We start from the raw sequence: 16,406 nt of genomic DNA, 5'->3' as shown, positions 1-16,406 counted from the left end.
GTGTGGCTAAGTGCATGCGTATCAGCGCGGATACATATGGCATGGAGGGATAACAGAACAAGGATGAACGATTATAACCATAGTTCATCAAACACTCATTTTTCCCCACAATTGTTCGCGCTATGTATTCGTGAATCTCTCTCTCTCTCTCTCTCTCTCTCTCTCTCTCTCTCTCTCTCTCTCTCCTACTGGATCTTTTTTAACTTATCACTGTGAAGATACCGTGTGTGTGTGTGTGTGTGTGTGTGTGTGTGTGTGTGTGTGTGTGTGTGTGTGTGTGTGTGTGTGTGTGTGTGTGTGTGTCTGTGTTTAATTCTATTTTTTTTTTCGTTTTTCCCTTTTCATAATCTAGATATCCACGAGAGAGAAGATTGTCCACCTTGTTTCATTTACAATTGAGCATAATACAGTACAGAAACAGTGTACGTGTACGAGGCACTGTGTTTTACTTGTATTTTAATTTTCATTGAGCACTGTACCTTTAAACTGAATGATCACCTGTAGTTAAGAGAGAGAGAGAGAGAGAGAGAGAGAGAGAGAGAGAGAGAGAGAGAGAATAATTGTCTTAACTTGAAAAGAAAGAAAAAAAAAACAAATATTAGGTGCATGTGTGCAGCGAATTATCCTGCTTAATACTTATCCAATGTGTCCTGACGGCGATGCGATGCAGACGAGGAGAGGGCCAGCAGACTGAGGCGGCGTGGCACAGCAGGAAAGAGAGGCCGATGGAGCATGTGCTGTTACTAAGGAAATGTAAAGAGGGGTTTGATGTTTCTTGTCACCATTGATGGAGATGCAGGGAAGTTAGTCCTGTGAGGGCATGAAGTGCTGCTCTCTTTCTCTCTATCTGTCTTTGAAGTAGTAGCTAGGCGTGCAGATCTAGAGCATGGGAGTGCGGGGACTTTTCTTTTGAGGGAGGAGCAAAGAATGACCTGAGGTCAGATTCCTAACCTAAGATGACATTTTCACAACAGGTCTCCTGGCCTGGGCGGATACTCAGTTCTCTAGAGTTTGAGGGACCGGCTTATCACAGCCTTGCCCTCCCTTGCATGGAGGCGTGGCTGTTGAGTGGTCAACGCTACTCTCACCCAAACGCCTGCCACTGTAGAGTAGGACGGCGAGACAGTGCTGCCTTTCCACAACAAACACCTCATTGCAGATGCTACCGGCTTGGCCTTCGAGAGACACAAGCGCACACGACATTTCATGCTTTTTAGGAGTGAATAGCTGGTCTTCCAAATCGATTTTTTTTTTTCAGATTGAATAAAAGAAATAGACATTGGTTATTTTTGTGTAGTAATGGTTTATTGCTGGGTAAAGCATTTCGGACGAAAATATTGCCTGGTGTCGCCCAAATATGACTCGTAAAACTTTCTGAATGGGACTGTCTTTTTTTTCTATATTATGGCCTATAGCGCCTGTAGGTCTACTTGAAGAGTATAGGAAGCGCTCTTCAGCTTCCACCCATTAAGTGGCGCAGGCAATTTTATTTATAGTGGTACCCACATTAGGGCTTCCACCCATTAAGTGGCGCAGGCAATTTTATTTATAGTGGTACCCACATTAGCGCATCTTTGGTGTAACCACCTAGAACCTGGGTATCATGGTGACATGTAGGTAACTTTAAACCACTCGACAAATGGCAAAGTATTAAGGCGGTAAGTAGTGGGATTCGAACCTACGTGTGGACATCTGCCCGATCCCACCCTCACCACCTTATCCACTGCGCCACCGCCTCCCGCTATACATATGGGAGTTGAAAAATCAAATATCAAAACGTTTCTTTCTTTTTTTTTTTTTTTTTTTGCGGTGATTTTCACACAATTTCCGCGTTTTGGGTGCATTTCATCTCTGAGGGGTCCTTATTTACTTTCCTAGTCTGTCTACACAAACCGCAGATATTGTAATATATCGAAATAGAATGTATTGTTTAGCGATTATGGAGCAAGGGGGAAACTATGATGGAGGAAGCACGTCTTGCAGGTGTCCAAGGTCACATGTCATTCACAGAGGCGAGAGCAAGATCCAATCGACTCTCTCTGGAGTCTCACCACTGCTACAAAAACGATAAAAAAAAAAAACCCTGAATTAGCTATTTTTCTTGTCGAGAATCTCAAGTCCATGCTGAAAAATCTTCATCAGATTGATGATAATAATAACAAGGATAATAATCATAATAGCGATAATAATAATAATAATAATAATAATAATAATAATAATAATAATAATAATAAATAACACTAATAATGTATCGGGGAAAAGAACGCCGCTGTTACCACTTGTACTAATTTAAGATTGTTCACCTTTGCAACCACTTGCTTGAGAAGTAGAATGTTAGTCACCGCACTTGAGTTACAGCACGGCTGACAGTAGTATCTTGATTTGAGGTGATGAGGTATGCGTGCAAATGAGATTTAGTGAAAGTGAGGCGCCAACGTGAATCTTGAGAGCTGAATGAGAGGCTGGCGCGAATGAGAGAGTGAGCGAAAAATGAGAGCATTTACGAGTTGTGTGGAGGTGTACTGAAGGTTTGATGGTGGTGTATGCGTGTGTTAATTTTGAGAACGTTATTTTAATCTCTCTCTCTCTCTCTCTCTCTCTCTCTCTCTCTCTCTCTCTCTGAGGAGGAGGAGGAGGAGGAGGAAGAGATGACAATGACGGCTATGATGCAATATAACTCTCTCTCTCTCTCTCTCTCTCTCTCTCTCTCTCTCTCTCTCTCTCTCTCTCTCCTTTATTACTATCAATATTATTATCATTATTATTATTATTATTATTATTATTATTATTATTATTATTATTATTATTATTATTATTATTATTATCATTATATATTTTACATTGCATTTCTGCTGAACTTGCAACAAGTGAAGCAGCTTTATACAGAAAAAAAAAAAAAAAACCCTACGCAAATAGGCGTTCGATGAGCTAGCTGCCACCCTCCAAGAACTGTTTCCCTATCTGCAGGGTGTGTTGGAGGAGGATTGAATACTTGTGATGATTTAATTTGATCGCAATCGTCATCATCACCAGACGAAAGCATCTTGTTGAATAGTTGTTTGTTTACATTCACTTCCCGTCAACCAGCCGATACATCCCAGTCGCTATGTGTGAACGTGTTCTGACTAGAAGGTCTCAGTCGATACTTCTAGCGACTTGCAATTTTGTCGCAATTTGACACGAGTGAACCTACATTAAATCCAACTTAAACTAACACCTTACCAAACTTAATGGAGGGATTTTTTTTAGTTCTACTCAAAACTTATTTATTAGCATTAATATTGAATGAGTAATTCTTGAGGGAAAGTTTATAGAAAAGAAGTGTCAGACTAAAAATATGTGTAACTTTCCAGTGGTTCACTCTTTTTTTCGTGTCAGTGATCATAACTAATGTGTAGTATGTATCATAACGAATGCATAATATGATATATAAAGGTATAGGTTGTTAATTAAAATAAGGCACTATTGAGAAAACTTGCTCCCGTTAAGATCGTAGCGCAAGTCGCGCCTCCATTGTTTAGGTGTACAAAGTTAGGCCGACGAGTCACGAGTGAGACTCGACACACCCTTTCAAGCAGTAACGTTACTACTATTACTTCTAGAGCCTACCTACTCGCACCAAGCAACAACCACGTGACACCTCTGTGACGGTGTACTCGCAGTATACCCTTACCTACACCAGACCCCATCGGTTCTAATACAACAAGTTCAGGCTAATGTTAAGGAAGGTCTTCAGTGATTTAACTTGAGGTAAGGTCGCAGCGACAGCCATTAGCAACTGCAAGTTATATGTCAGTAGCACTCTCTTTCTCATATTTTTTCTAATTTATTTATTTTTTACCTTCCTTGTCTCCGCTCGCGTGGTATTGAGTCCCACGCAAGTTGAGACTGAGACTGACGGCAAACTCTGGAAATATCGTGTTAATTAATGTTCTTAATCTTTTTTTCTTCCAACAAACTTAGGGGACCTGCATGAGAATAATTGAGCTTATTTGGGAGAACAGGAAAACACAAATCTAAGTTCATGGTGGGGGAAAGCTGAAGTTGGACTCCTGAAAAGTTTAAGAATGAGATTCCATGTTTTAACAAAAAGAAAATTAATAGCCTGAACTATGTACTTATTTACCTACTTCTTTTTACTTTCCACCTAAGGACACTAACCTAACCCAACATTACCTATTAACCCATCAATTTCTAACCTAAGTTTAACGAGGGAGCTTCGCCAATGTGGATTCTATCATGACACTAACATAATTAGCACCTAACCTAATCTGACTTTCCCCACATGACAATCTAGCCTAAGAACACATTTTGTGGACTTAAAAGGCTTTGACATGAATTAGTGAATTAACCATAAGTAGTCACAGTCTTAAGTGTCTTTGAACCTTTACAGACATACACAGTAAGTATATTATCAAATAATGTGCTAAATCTTTTACAGATTATTAAAAGGGCAGTGTGAAGATTATTATTATTATTTTTTTAATGAATGAGGAGAAAACTGACTAAGGGCAACAAAAACAGTCAAACAAAATGTTCCACTGAGATGCTCGTTCCCAAACAAGGTCAAGAGAGGTAGCATATTTAGGTATTTTTCTATTGTTCTGATTATAGATTGCTGTCATATGTTGCAAAGTCTTTCTGAACTCCATCATATCTATTCATTAATTTCTTTCCTCCTTATTATTAGTTCATTATTTATTGATGCTTAATCAATCCATATAGCTATATTTTAATTTGTTTCATCCATATATATCAAGGGAAATTATTCAATATATGTTCATAAATCTTAGAGAAAATAATTTCCCATATAATTTAGTTTGTGTTTTGTATCTCTTGACATTAGAGCTACTGTACTGTATTTTTGCCTCTCCCCTCAGAGCAGCAACTGGTGTGTAATTTGGAACACCAAAAACTTCTCTCCAAGCCAAACTGTTTCCACTTTCTGTAGTTGGTCTGTCTCCTTTGCATTTCACTTTAGCATTGCTGAACTAGTCAGGTCTTTTCCATTTCAAATTTCTGAATTTTCCTTTTGACCAATTGATTGAAACATGATAGCTTCTCATTTATCAATCCTTCCTCTTAAGTTTCATGCAAACTTGAATTCTCTAGGTAATGTGGTTTCTGTGGTGAAGTCATGAAGAGAAGTAACTTTTTCAGACTGTTACATGTCATGTGGTTGCCTGGTCGGATCTCCTAGCCTCATTTATCTGCTTCACTCACCAGTATCTCTGTCACTTACTCACATAAATGCCTAAGTGCCAGCCATTTTATAGACACACAGAAGCAAATATTATTATTTCTGTCTGTCACTTATAATATGCAAAAAAAAATTGCAGTCTTTATGCTTGGGATGATGGGCATGAGTGAAACACAGTCAACAAGTGATTTATTTTTTCTGGTAAAACAACTTTCAAGACTTTAAGAGAGTAACTTCTAACTCTCACTATAGTACAGTGGAGACTCAATACTTGAATGTCTTAATAGTCAAACTTTTCAATACTCTAACACAAAAGTTCAATTTAATACACTCAATGGTAGAATGTCCACACACATGGTTAACATAACATAACATAACATAAATAATAGGATAACAAAGGGCCACCAGGGCCCATCTAGGTTATCCTGTATCAGTCGCACAGCGACCTCGTCATCAGTACTTAAAGATACACTTACAAGTGCACAATACATTATATACTAATTCTAAATATTTGGCCCATTAACAGGGCTAAGTCCTGCAGCGAATTCCTCTACAATCTGTGATCCCCATAAATGGGGATCATGTCTTGTTTAACTATAGTAAATTTCTTATATAAACTATCATGCAGCACTATACATAATTATAAATCTAATAAATTTAAGTGCTTATCTAATCTGTTTTTAAACATTGTCAAACTAGTGCTATTTACAACCGTCTCTGGCAATGCATTCCAGAAGTCTACCACCCTATGACTAAAGAAATATTTTCTTATATCTAACCTGCAGCCTTGCTTTCTAATCTTCCTGCCATGATTTCTAGTCCTATTTCCCTCCTCTAAGGTAAAGAAAGATCTCACATCTATGTAGTTTGTATCTGAGAACATTTTAAATAACTCTATCATATCCCTCTTATACATCTCCTCTCAAATGAAAACATGTTTAATTCCTTTAATCTATCTCTATACTCCAGGCGCTTTAATGCTGGTATCATCCTAGTTGCTCTTCTCTGAACTGCTTCTAACATGTTGATATCCTGCCTATAATGGGGTGACCAGGCCTGTATGCAATACTCTAAATGGGGCCTAACATAGGAATTATATAAGCTACGCACCACTTCCTTACTTTTATAACTAACATTTCTATTTATAAAACCCAGGATCCTATTTGCCCTATTTCTTGCTTCTAAACATTGCTTTGAAAATTTCATAGTCCTGTCTATCACTACTCCTAAATCCTTTCCTCCTCTACTGCCTCTAGCCAACATCCCTCCATCTCATAGTTAAAGTTTGTGTTGTCTTTACCTAAATGCATAACCTGACACTTTTAGAATTAAACTCCATCTGCCACCTGTCTGCCCATGCTATCAGCCTGTCCAGGTCTCGTTGTATTCTGTAATTGTCCTTTTCACCCTGTACTGCACATGCTATCTTAGTATCATCTGCAAACTTTGATACTTTGCTACTAATTCCTATATCTAAATCGTTAATGTACACCAAGAAAAGAAGAGGTCCTAGCACTGATCCTTGGGGTACCCCACTAACCACTTCCTTCCACTCAGACATTGCCCCATTTAATACTACTCTCTGTTTCCTATCAGAAAGCCATTCACTAATCCAATCAACTAACCTACCCCTATCCCATGTAGTCTCAATTTGTACACTAGCCTCCTATGCGGTACCTTATCAAACGCCTTGCTAAAATCTAGATATATAACATCTATGCTATTTCCATCATCTAACTCCTTGGTAATATATTCTAAGATATCGAGCAAATTTGTAAGACAGGACCTCCCTGATCTAAAGCCATGTTGGGTATCTCTAATTAATCTATTCTCATTTAAATGCTCCCAAATACTACCCTTAATGATTTTCTCTAGTATCTTACATACTATACTAGTTAAACTGATCGGTCTATAATTATTCGCATCATCCTTCCTACCTTTTTAAATATTGGAGTAACATTAGCTAACTTCCAGTCCTGAGGTATCTCAGCAAACCTAAGTGATCTTTCAAAGATTAACTTAAGTGCTTCAGAAATACTGTCTACACCCTCCCTAAGTACTCTGGCATGTAGCTCATCAGGACCACTAGCTTTCCTATCGTCTAGTTCAAGAATAAATTTCCTAATAATTCCCGGTTTTATATCAATATTTTCTAAAGCTCTTAAACTACTCGTCGCACTGTTTGTAACAGGATTTCCTATTCTTTCCTAGTAAATACTGAAGAAAATTGTTCATTCAATAATTCTACTATGTCTTCATTTTGATCCACTACTACACCATCTTTTCTGAGTGGTCCAATCCTATCCTTATTTCTTTTATCACTGACCTTGTAATAACTATATAATTTTTGGGATCTTTACTCCCAGCTCTAGCTAGTTTTATCTCTGCCTGCCTTTTACTTTTTTTATAACCTTACTCAAATCATCCCTGACCTGTCTGTACCTAATCAAATCTACATCTTCCCACTTTTCTGCAACTCTCTATATGCCCTCTTCTTCTCTCTGATCTGTCTACCTATCTCATGAGTCCACCATAATGGCTTCCTGTTTCTCTGCCTTATATCTTTGTAAGGGATACACTGCATCACTATACCCTTTACTACAACCTTAAAAATATCCCACATCTCCTGTGCAGTTTTATTTCCAAAACTATCTTCCCAGTTTACCTCTCCTAATAACTGACGTAACCTACCATAATTGCCTTTCTGATAGTTTGGGACTCTAGTCTTATTCACTATATTATCCCTACTGGAATTAATGATAAATCTAATTATATGATGGTCACTGTTTGCTAAAGTCTCTCCTACCTCAACTTCCTTTAAACAATGCTCAATATTTGTTAGTACTATGTCTAAAACGTTCCTCCCCCTAGTGGGTTTATCTACCATCTGCACTAAATAGTTATCCTGAAAACTTTCCATAAACTTATTTTCACTAGCATCTCCTACCATCCTCTTCCAGTTTACTGACTTAAGATTAAAATCCCCTAAGATAATTGTCTGACTAGTACACCCCCTATTTATCTCCTCTACCATAAGGTTGTCTACATCTGCTGACTGGTTAGGTGGTCTATAAAAAGCTCCTACTCTAATAACCTTACTTTTGTTTACTCTAACATCAAGCCATAAGGACTCTACTCTGTTATCTACCTTAATACCATTAACCTGACTGGAAATGAAGGATTTTTTGTACATAAATAACTACTCCTCCACCTATCCTACCAAACCCCCTCTCCGCCAGTTGTGCTGTTGCGGTCATCAGAGTAACATTTTTGTGCGTTCTGTCTGTAGTTTTTCATTTATAAACTAACATTAACACCAAAGTCTTATTAGTGGTGAAAATGTCTGGTAATTGAATGACTGCACACATGGTTCTAAACAAAGCTCTGCCTTCTCCCTCCCCACAGCCACCATTGTCCCATTTTGGTATTGGTTTTACCAGCAATGCCAGTAAAACGGTATACCGGATACCGGTGCACATCCTCAGTCCTGCCGCAGTCTTGTAAAAGCAACATTCTTCTGGATTCTGTCTGTAGTTTTTCATTTGCAAACTTATAATGGCACCAAAAAGGCTTAGTGGTGAAAACAAGGAATCTAGTGAGCAAGTGTTAGTGAGCAATAGCCCTCCGCTAGTGGGTTCACAGGAATCACGCCAGGAGAAAAGTTACTGACATTTTCATCCTCCGACGACCTCCCTCCTTTTCCCCCACAATTCTAACCTCCTCTTCTATGTTATCCATCACCTGCTTTCACTTACGGTATGTGCAAATCAAATTATAGAAAAGATCACATTGAATTTTTTATAAACTTGAGGTTTTGCTAAGATTGGAACGAATTACCTGATTTATAGTTATCAATAGTCGAACTTTTTGATACTTGAACAGCCATTTAGAAGGAATTAAGTTTGAGTGTTGAGTCTCCACTCTATTTTCAATAAGAGGCTGTTTTGGAGCATACAGGCATTTCTCGATTTATATGTGTTTAGAGTATGTGATTTTGGGATAACACAAGGAAAAGAAAAAGAAAAAAAAAGTTTTTTTTCATATTATGCAGATTATTTAGAATAACACAATGTCAAATATCAAGTTTCATGGCTGGATTAGTTCCGTAATGTGGACTCTTGTCAACATTGTGGGAACATGGCTTTATGTACCATAACACAATCCCCAATGGTTTTTATTATTAATTTAACGATAAATATCAGTAATGATGACTAAATATGTCTTTCTTTGATGCAATAATGTATTATTATAAATAACTGCCGGAAGGGTATGATCAGTTTTCCCAAAACTGAAACAAACTTTGCCCTGAGGAGGCCTGCACATGTTGGGCTGTTGGGAGTAATCTTTATCATGTTTCTTTTTGTTTGGATACACTGTCTAACTACTTCTAAAAGTAGTAATATTATGTCAAAATAATTGAGATTAAATATAATGATGCCCAGATTCCATTTCTATACATATTTAAAGTTGACATAGAGTTCATAGAGTGACCATTGGGAGTTCGTAAGACCTGACAATAGAATACAGCCCTAGGTGTCACCATGTGTACTGCCAACATGCTGTATCCTTCAGCTTAATGTCAGCTGAATGCAATCCTCCAGACTTAGTAATTACTGTAGAGTTTAGTTTGATAATCATGTTCACTTTACGCGATTTTTACATTACATAGTCCCTTCAGGAACGTATCCCTTGCATAATTTGAGAAATCCCTATCCTTGCTCTTGTGTGGTGTGAAGTCACTGGCCTACTTATCCTCATCTTGGGAATGAAAGGAAGAGGAATTATTTTTCTCTGTAGCTATTAGTATAGTTTGTGAGACACAGGCTTAGAGGGAGCTGAAAGGGTAAGAGGTTTGCAGATAGAAAAAAATGTACATAGAACTTCGATATTAAGCTCATGAAAGGCACACCGGTTATAGTTTCCACCCATCCTCTATGTTGCATCAACTATAAATGTACCTCTAAGGTTGAAGTATGCTAAAGTTTCATCTCCACTGTAAAGTCCTACAGTACAATCAAATCAAGCATCAATGTTTCATATTTGTATTAGCTTGCCTCTGTTGGCAGAATCAAATGCTTTCAGAAAATTTATAGCTATTCAAACTTATTTTACCTTCCATCCTTTTGCATATTTAATACAATAACCTTACTAAGAATATTATCTTCCTGTCTCTCACCTTTTGTCAAGCCTGATTGCATCTCATTTATTTCTCATTATTTTTCAGATGTACTAATATATACTGTCGTCAGTGAGCCATTAGCATCGGCCTTTTAGGATGTCAGCAGAGTCAGGTGAGGTACCAATATGTGGAGGCAAGCCAATGTTGTACCCATATTTAAGAAAGAAGATAAAACCCTAGCCTCTAATTTTAGATCTGTTTGCTTAATCTCAGTTGTAGGTAAATTAATGAAGTCAACATTAGGTGAAGAACATAAGGGAGCACCAAGAGAAAAGTAACTTGATGAACCATTCTCAGCATGGCTTTATGAAGGGAAAGTTGTGCCTTACTAAATTGTTGAGATTTTATAGTGAAGTTTATGAAGCAGCAGATAATGGTGATAGTTATCACATCCTATACCTAAATTTTAGTAAAGTAAGGTACCACATCAGAGTCTCTTCATAAAGGTTAGGACTTAGGGGTTAGAGGAAAAAATATTAGGCTGGATAAGATTGAGGGTAGGTAATACTATTCAGCAGTAAAAAATGGCTCTAATTCCTAGTGAGAGTCAAGTAATACTAATTAATGGGATGCCACAGGAATCAGTTTTAGGGCCATTGTTTTTTCTAATATATGTATATTAATGATTTGGAAAGTGGGATTACTAGTGCTATTAGTAAATTTGCAGATGACATAAAGATAGGTAGATTGATTAGGTCAGATTCGGATGTCATTGCCTTGCTGGCAGATTTAGATAGGATGAACGAATGGACAAACAGATTGCAAATGGGGTTCAAATTGGATGAACGAATAGACAGACAGGTCGCAAATGGAGTTCAACATTAACAAATGTAGAGTACTTAGTGTAGGTAGAGGAAATACACATAATAGGTACACGATAAACAGCAGGGTCCTGGTAGGTTCAAAATATGAAGATGATTTAGGAGTTATAGTTAGCTGATCTTAGTCTAAGAATCAATGCATTGAGGTGAGAAAGCAAATGAGGTAATAAGATTAATTTTTTTACTGCATTTAGATTATGTGGTACAGTTCTGGTCCCTACATTATTGGAAGGATATAGATCTATTAGAATAGTTGCAAAGGAGAATGTCATAGAAAATACAGGGAATGAGAAATATTCCCTACTAAGAGAGGTTGAAGAAAATAAATTTTAGTTCTTTAGAGAGGTGTAGGTTGAGAGATGTAATACAAATATTTAAGTGGTATAGGGGTTATAATAAAGGAAACATGAGCTAAGTTCTTAGGATCAATAAATAGGAAAGAACCAAAAATAATGGATCTAAGTGTGAGAAATTCAGGTTTAGGAAAGAAATGGAAATGAGTGGTTGATGAACGGAATGGACTCAGTAAGCATGTTAGTGATGGGTCAGTAGGGAGCTTTAAAAGATGATTAGATAAATTTACAGATGAGGGTGATAGATGGAATTAATTAGCTTTATTTATACAGGGACTGCCACGTGTAGGCCTGACAACTTCTTGCAGCTTGCCTCATTTTCTTATGTTTTTATATATTTTTTTATTATTAAACTATTGAAGTTTACATATAGTATCCTACATTTGTCAGGCCAATTGCTCTTAAATATCTTTATTTTGGGGATCTTGTTTCTTGTTAAAAGTATAATTTTTGATGTTTTTGATTGTTGGGAAGCAGTCTTTTTCCTATAAATTAATTCATACTCTAGATTAATTCTTAAATACAGATCTTGCTTCCTCCAAGCCACTTCCACATTTCAGCTTTTAATGCATTTAGCTCGGGCTGTTTATTGCTTTTCAACATATTTAACTCCTTGTATCATCATCTGTAAAGACAACGTTTCCATCCTCTGCAGAGATCTATCATCTGTTTCACCTTTTATCACATCAAAGTATTCTTCTAACACTTGTGGAATGTTGTCATAGCTTCTCTCTTCTAGTACAGTTCCTATATCATTTTATTACCTGGAAATTCTAGTCTTTGTTCTCTAATCATACTAAAATGTTTATCTAAGGCTTTTGGAAAGATAAGTTCTAGTGTTTTCAATGGTTTGTCATAGTTGATATGAATACCCAGTTCTGTTATTTCTATCATTTCCTGTTTATATCCTCTTGAGTTTATCATTCTACACAATGTATATTATTTAATGCTTTTGATATATAAGAAGTTAAATCTTCAGCGCACAGTTAACTGAGATTTCTCACCGGTATCATCATAAAGTTTTTTTTATTTCTCAGTTTTTCTCGCTCTCTTCAAAATTTATGGCTGCATAGAGGATATATTTGTTATTTGGAATACCTTGGCACTCAGTATGGAATCAGGTGTTAATTGTAAAGGTCACATAATAATCCTATTTCACAATCTATTAATATCATTTTTACCATATGCTTTCTTTTCCTCTTGACAGATTTATCCTGTTTATTTATTTCATCAGCAAATTCATCTACCATTGTTCCATATCACACTGATTCTTCAGTTGATATAGATTATTGGTGCTGCTGCCAACTATGATGCTCTTTGTTACTTTACAGGGTACCACATGAAGCTAGGGCATACCAGGCATAAAACATGCATAACACAAAGTGTTTGTATCCACAAGTGGCTTGCAAGGTTTTCTTCTACATATATCAATTTGTTTTGATTTTAACATTTTTTTTATTTCAACAAATTTGTATTCTGTGTTCATTTGTGATTAAGTTAGTAAGTTTGAGAATTGTTATTCATTCCTGAAATCATAGGTGCATTATCTCCTTAAAGCTTCCATATTTTCCATTTGATCTGTTCAGTGTTGATCATATCTTCTTGTAGTTGATTACGTTTTGCCTTTTCGTCTAATCTCCCTTGTCTGCTCTTCTTACTTTACCTTCCATCTTCACTTATCCTTTCTCATCCTGTGCTTTTCCAGGTCCTGTCTTTGTTCTTTGACTTAGTATATCTCCCCTTTTTTCATGTCCTTTTAAAGTATTCTACCTTTTGCATCATTATGATTCTGTTTCTATTTGGGGCCATTTTTGATTAATTTCTTCAATCTAGGTAACCCTGTTGTCCACCATTTCAATTTCCAAGTTCTATATACCACCTGTCACAATATTGTCCTCTTTCGTCCTGGGTCTTTCTCTCTACCTCCTGCTATCCGTTTCCATGTCCATTGTTTACCTTTCCTAACTCACCTTTTTTTTTTTTTCTCCTTATAACATGACCAAACCATCTCAAACGTGCCTTCTGCATCTTCTTACTCATACTTGTTACCTTAACTGTACCTGATATGATTTAATTCTTAATTCTATCCTTCCTCGTCACTCTACCCATCCATTCATCCATGGTATTCTTTTGTCACAGATGATACTGACATATGATGCTATTTTTCTATTCCAGTTGTATCCTGGTAACTTCCACCTTTTCATTTCCATCTGCCATAATAGTTGAATCTAAATATCTAATGTTCCTTACATTGTTCAGACACTGACTATCTAGAATCATGCTCCTTGTGTCCCTATTCTTGGCTTGATCCTAGGTTTCACCATATATTCCATCAACTTGTTTGCATTCTTTGCCTTTCCAGTGCTGTATGCCACTCCCTCCCTCTTCTCTACATCTAGTTTTGATTCACCAACTAATACCACATCATCCCCATTCATTCCCCATGGCATTCCTCTTCTTACTTAATAGTATGTACTGTTGCATTACCTTAATGATCATTAGTTTTCTTCTGGAGCACAATTCATTTTGCAAAAAACTGAAGACATGTCCATGAGCTGTCTGTCATTCAACACTCATCCCATTACTCTATTGCCTTCAGGTAGGTGTGAGCTTGTCCATCTTGTGGTACTTTGGCATTAAAATTTAAATTGGATTAATTATTTCATAGATTAAATGAAGAATTTAGATTGGCAATATGTTCTCAATTCCTTTATATTCTCAATTCTTTTAATATAAAAAAATCTTACTCTAATTATTGGGCTATTCTTGCTTGGTAGTAATTGACATGTGCAATATAGTTGTATACATATAAGTTTAAAATATCAGCTATAAATAAGACTTCATTAAAATTTCCATCTTATGTTGTCTACTTTGGGGATTACATTAGAACACTTGTTAATGCTAACAGGGATTAGTTTGTATTAGCTGTTTCCCTTCAGGCCATCACTCATCTGTCCCTCGGTCAAATGTTTTTCTCCCACTGTCGATACATTTTTGGCAATGGACTAATCATATCTGCCATGTTGGTTACATTAAAGAGCTAGTCAGTAAACTTTTTATTTTTCTTTTGAAATACAATTCAAAGTTATTGAAAAATCAAGAGTACATATAACAATCTTAACCTTAGTATATGAATGAATTGCAGGCTTGCAGATCCTGAGCAATGAATGGGCATTCAGTGACAACTGGGAACTCTTCTATGGCAAGGACACCTTGTATGCCTGGGATGATGTGCATTTATCACACCAGGATGTTCAAATTTTGACTGGAACACTTGAGCGGGAAGTAAATGCGGTGCAGAGTTTTGTCCATTTGTCAGGAGAGAAATGGTTTGTAAGAACCATAGGGAAGACAGAATAATTAAGGGCAAGGAATAGCTTCAATGTTTGTTATACAAACTGTTGAAGTATTTTGAATAAGATAGATTTGTTTAGAGGAACAAAGTATTTTGAATAAGATAGATTTGTTTAGAGGAACAGTGTGTTGAAAATTTTGATATCTTTGTGTGAACAAACTCGGTCAGATATGTCAGGGAAAACATTTAATCTGGGAGGTTAAAATTGATGGCTATAGTTTCATAAGGACGGAAAACAGGAAAGGAGGTGTAGTGGTGAATGTTACGGACACGTTGCAATGTTGTATTAACAGTAGAATTAAGACACAGTTCTTGTGAGTGGATATAGATCAATAGTAATAGGGTTTATTGTACAAGCCACCAATTGCTACAAATGAAATTGACTCCACTCTTGTGGTCATTCAAGATAATTTTTTAAAATGGGTAGTTTTAGAACCCACATGAGGAAATGATATTCTAGATTTAATTCTGACAAATAGGAAGTAGTTATTCAGGTAGATGCTGGTGTGCAGCTAGGTAACAGCAATCACAGTGAAATGGCATGAAGCTTTTAGAAACCAAAAACACTTGAAAAGTACCTGACTTTAAGAGGGCAGATTTGGAGGGATTAAGAAGGTATCTACATGGAGTTGATTGGCAATGAGCAGGGAGGAAAGGTCAGGTAAGGTCCAGAATGAAGGTGAATGAGTGAAGGCTGGGTCAGAGAGGTGAATAGGGAGAAGAGGAGAGAAATGACAGACAGAGGGGTGAGAGTGTGCTCAGCGAGGTGGGGTCTGAGTTAGATCATGATGAGATGGACGATGTGAGGATGGGGGAGATTGAGAGGGCTGAAGTAGGGGGATTTAGACAGGGAAATGTTGGTGAGGTGTATAAATACCTCCTTGATACCATGTACAGGCCAGGTTGCTAACATGTCATGTAGAACAACAAGACCATAGAGGAATTACCCTAAAGGCCACTGGTGCAGCGATGGAGATCAAGGGTTTGTAGCAAAGGTGGTGCGGGCTCCGCCCTTCTCCAGCACGAGTCCCGCGTTGCTCCTGATCTCCCCTCCGCCGTCTGTGAGTGAAAAGCCAGCACGGCAAGGGAGTGTGCGTCGTCGGGGATCTACCTACAGGGTCCGCGCAGCGCCATGCTGAGAGGTTGGCACGACGGTGGGGCCAAAACGGCTCGGTGTTGCCTGACGAGGGCTGAGTACACATGGTACCGGTGATGTTAGCCCTTTCGCCGCTCTAGCTGAGCTCAGACCAGCGTGTCTCTGGCCCTCCGTGAACATGCTAGGCTGCGTGGGTGCGGGGGTGCCGGCTCTCTCTGCCTCTGGCACGAGCAGTAGCCGTCCCCCGCTCCAAACCCACTTCGGCTAGCGCCCAGCAATCAACTCAGAACTGGCATGGACCAGGGGAATCCGATTGTAATTAAAACAAAGCATTGCAATGGTCAGTGATGGATGTTGACACGATGTGATTTCTGCCCAGTGCTCTGAATGTCAAAGTGAAGA

The sequence above is a fragment of the Portunus trituberculatus genome, chromosome 44 (genome assembly GCF_017591435.1).
Source record: "Portunus trituberculatus isolate SZX2019 chromosome 44, ASM1759143v1, whole genome shotgun sequence".
Lineage (NCBI taxonomy): Eukaryota > Metazoa > Arthropoda > Malacostraca > Decapoda > Portunidae > Portunus > Portunus trituberculatus.
Note: the sequence above shows the minus strand (reverse complement) of the source record.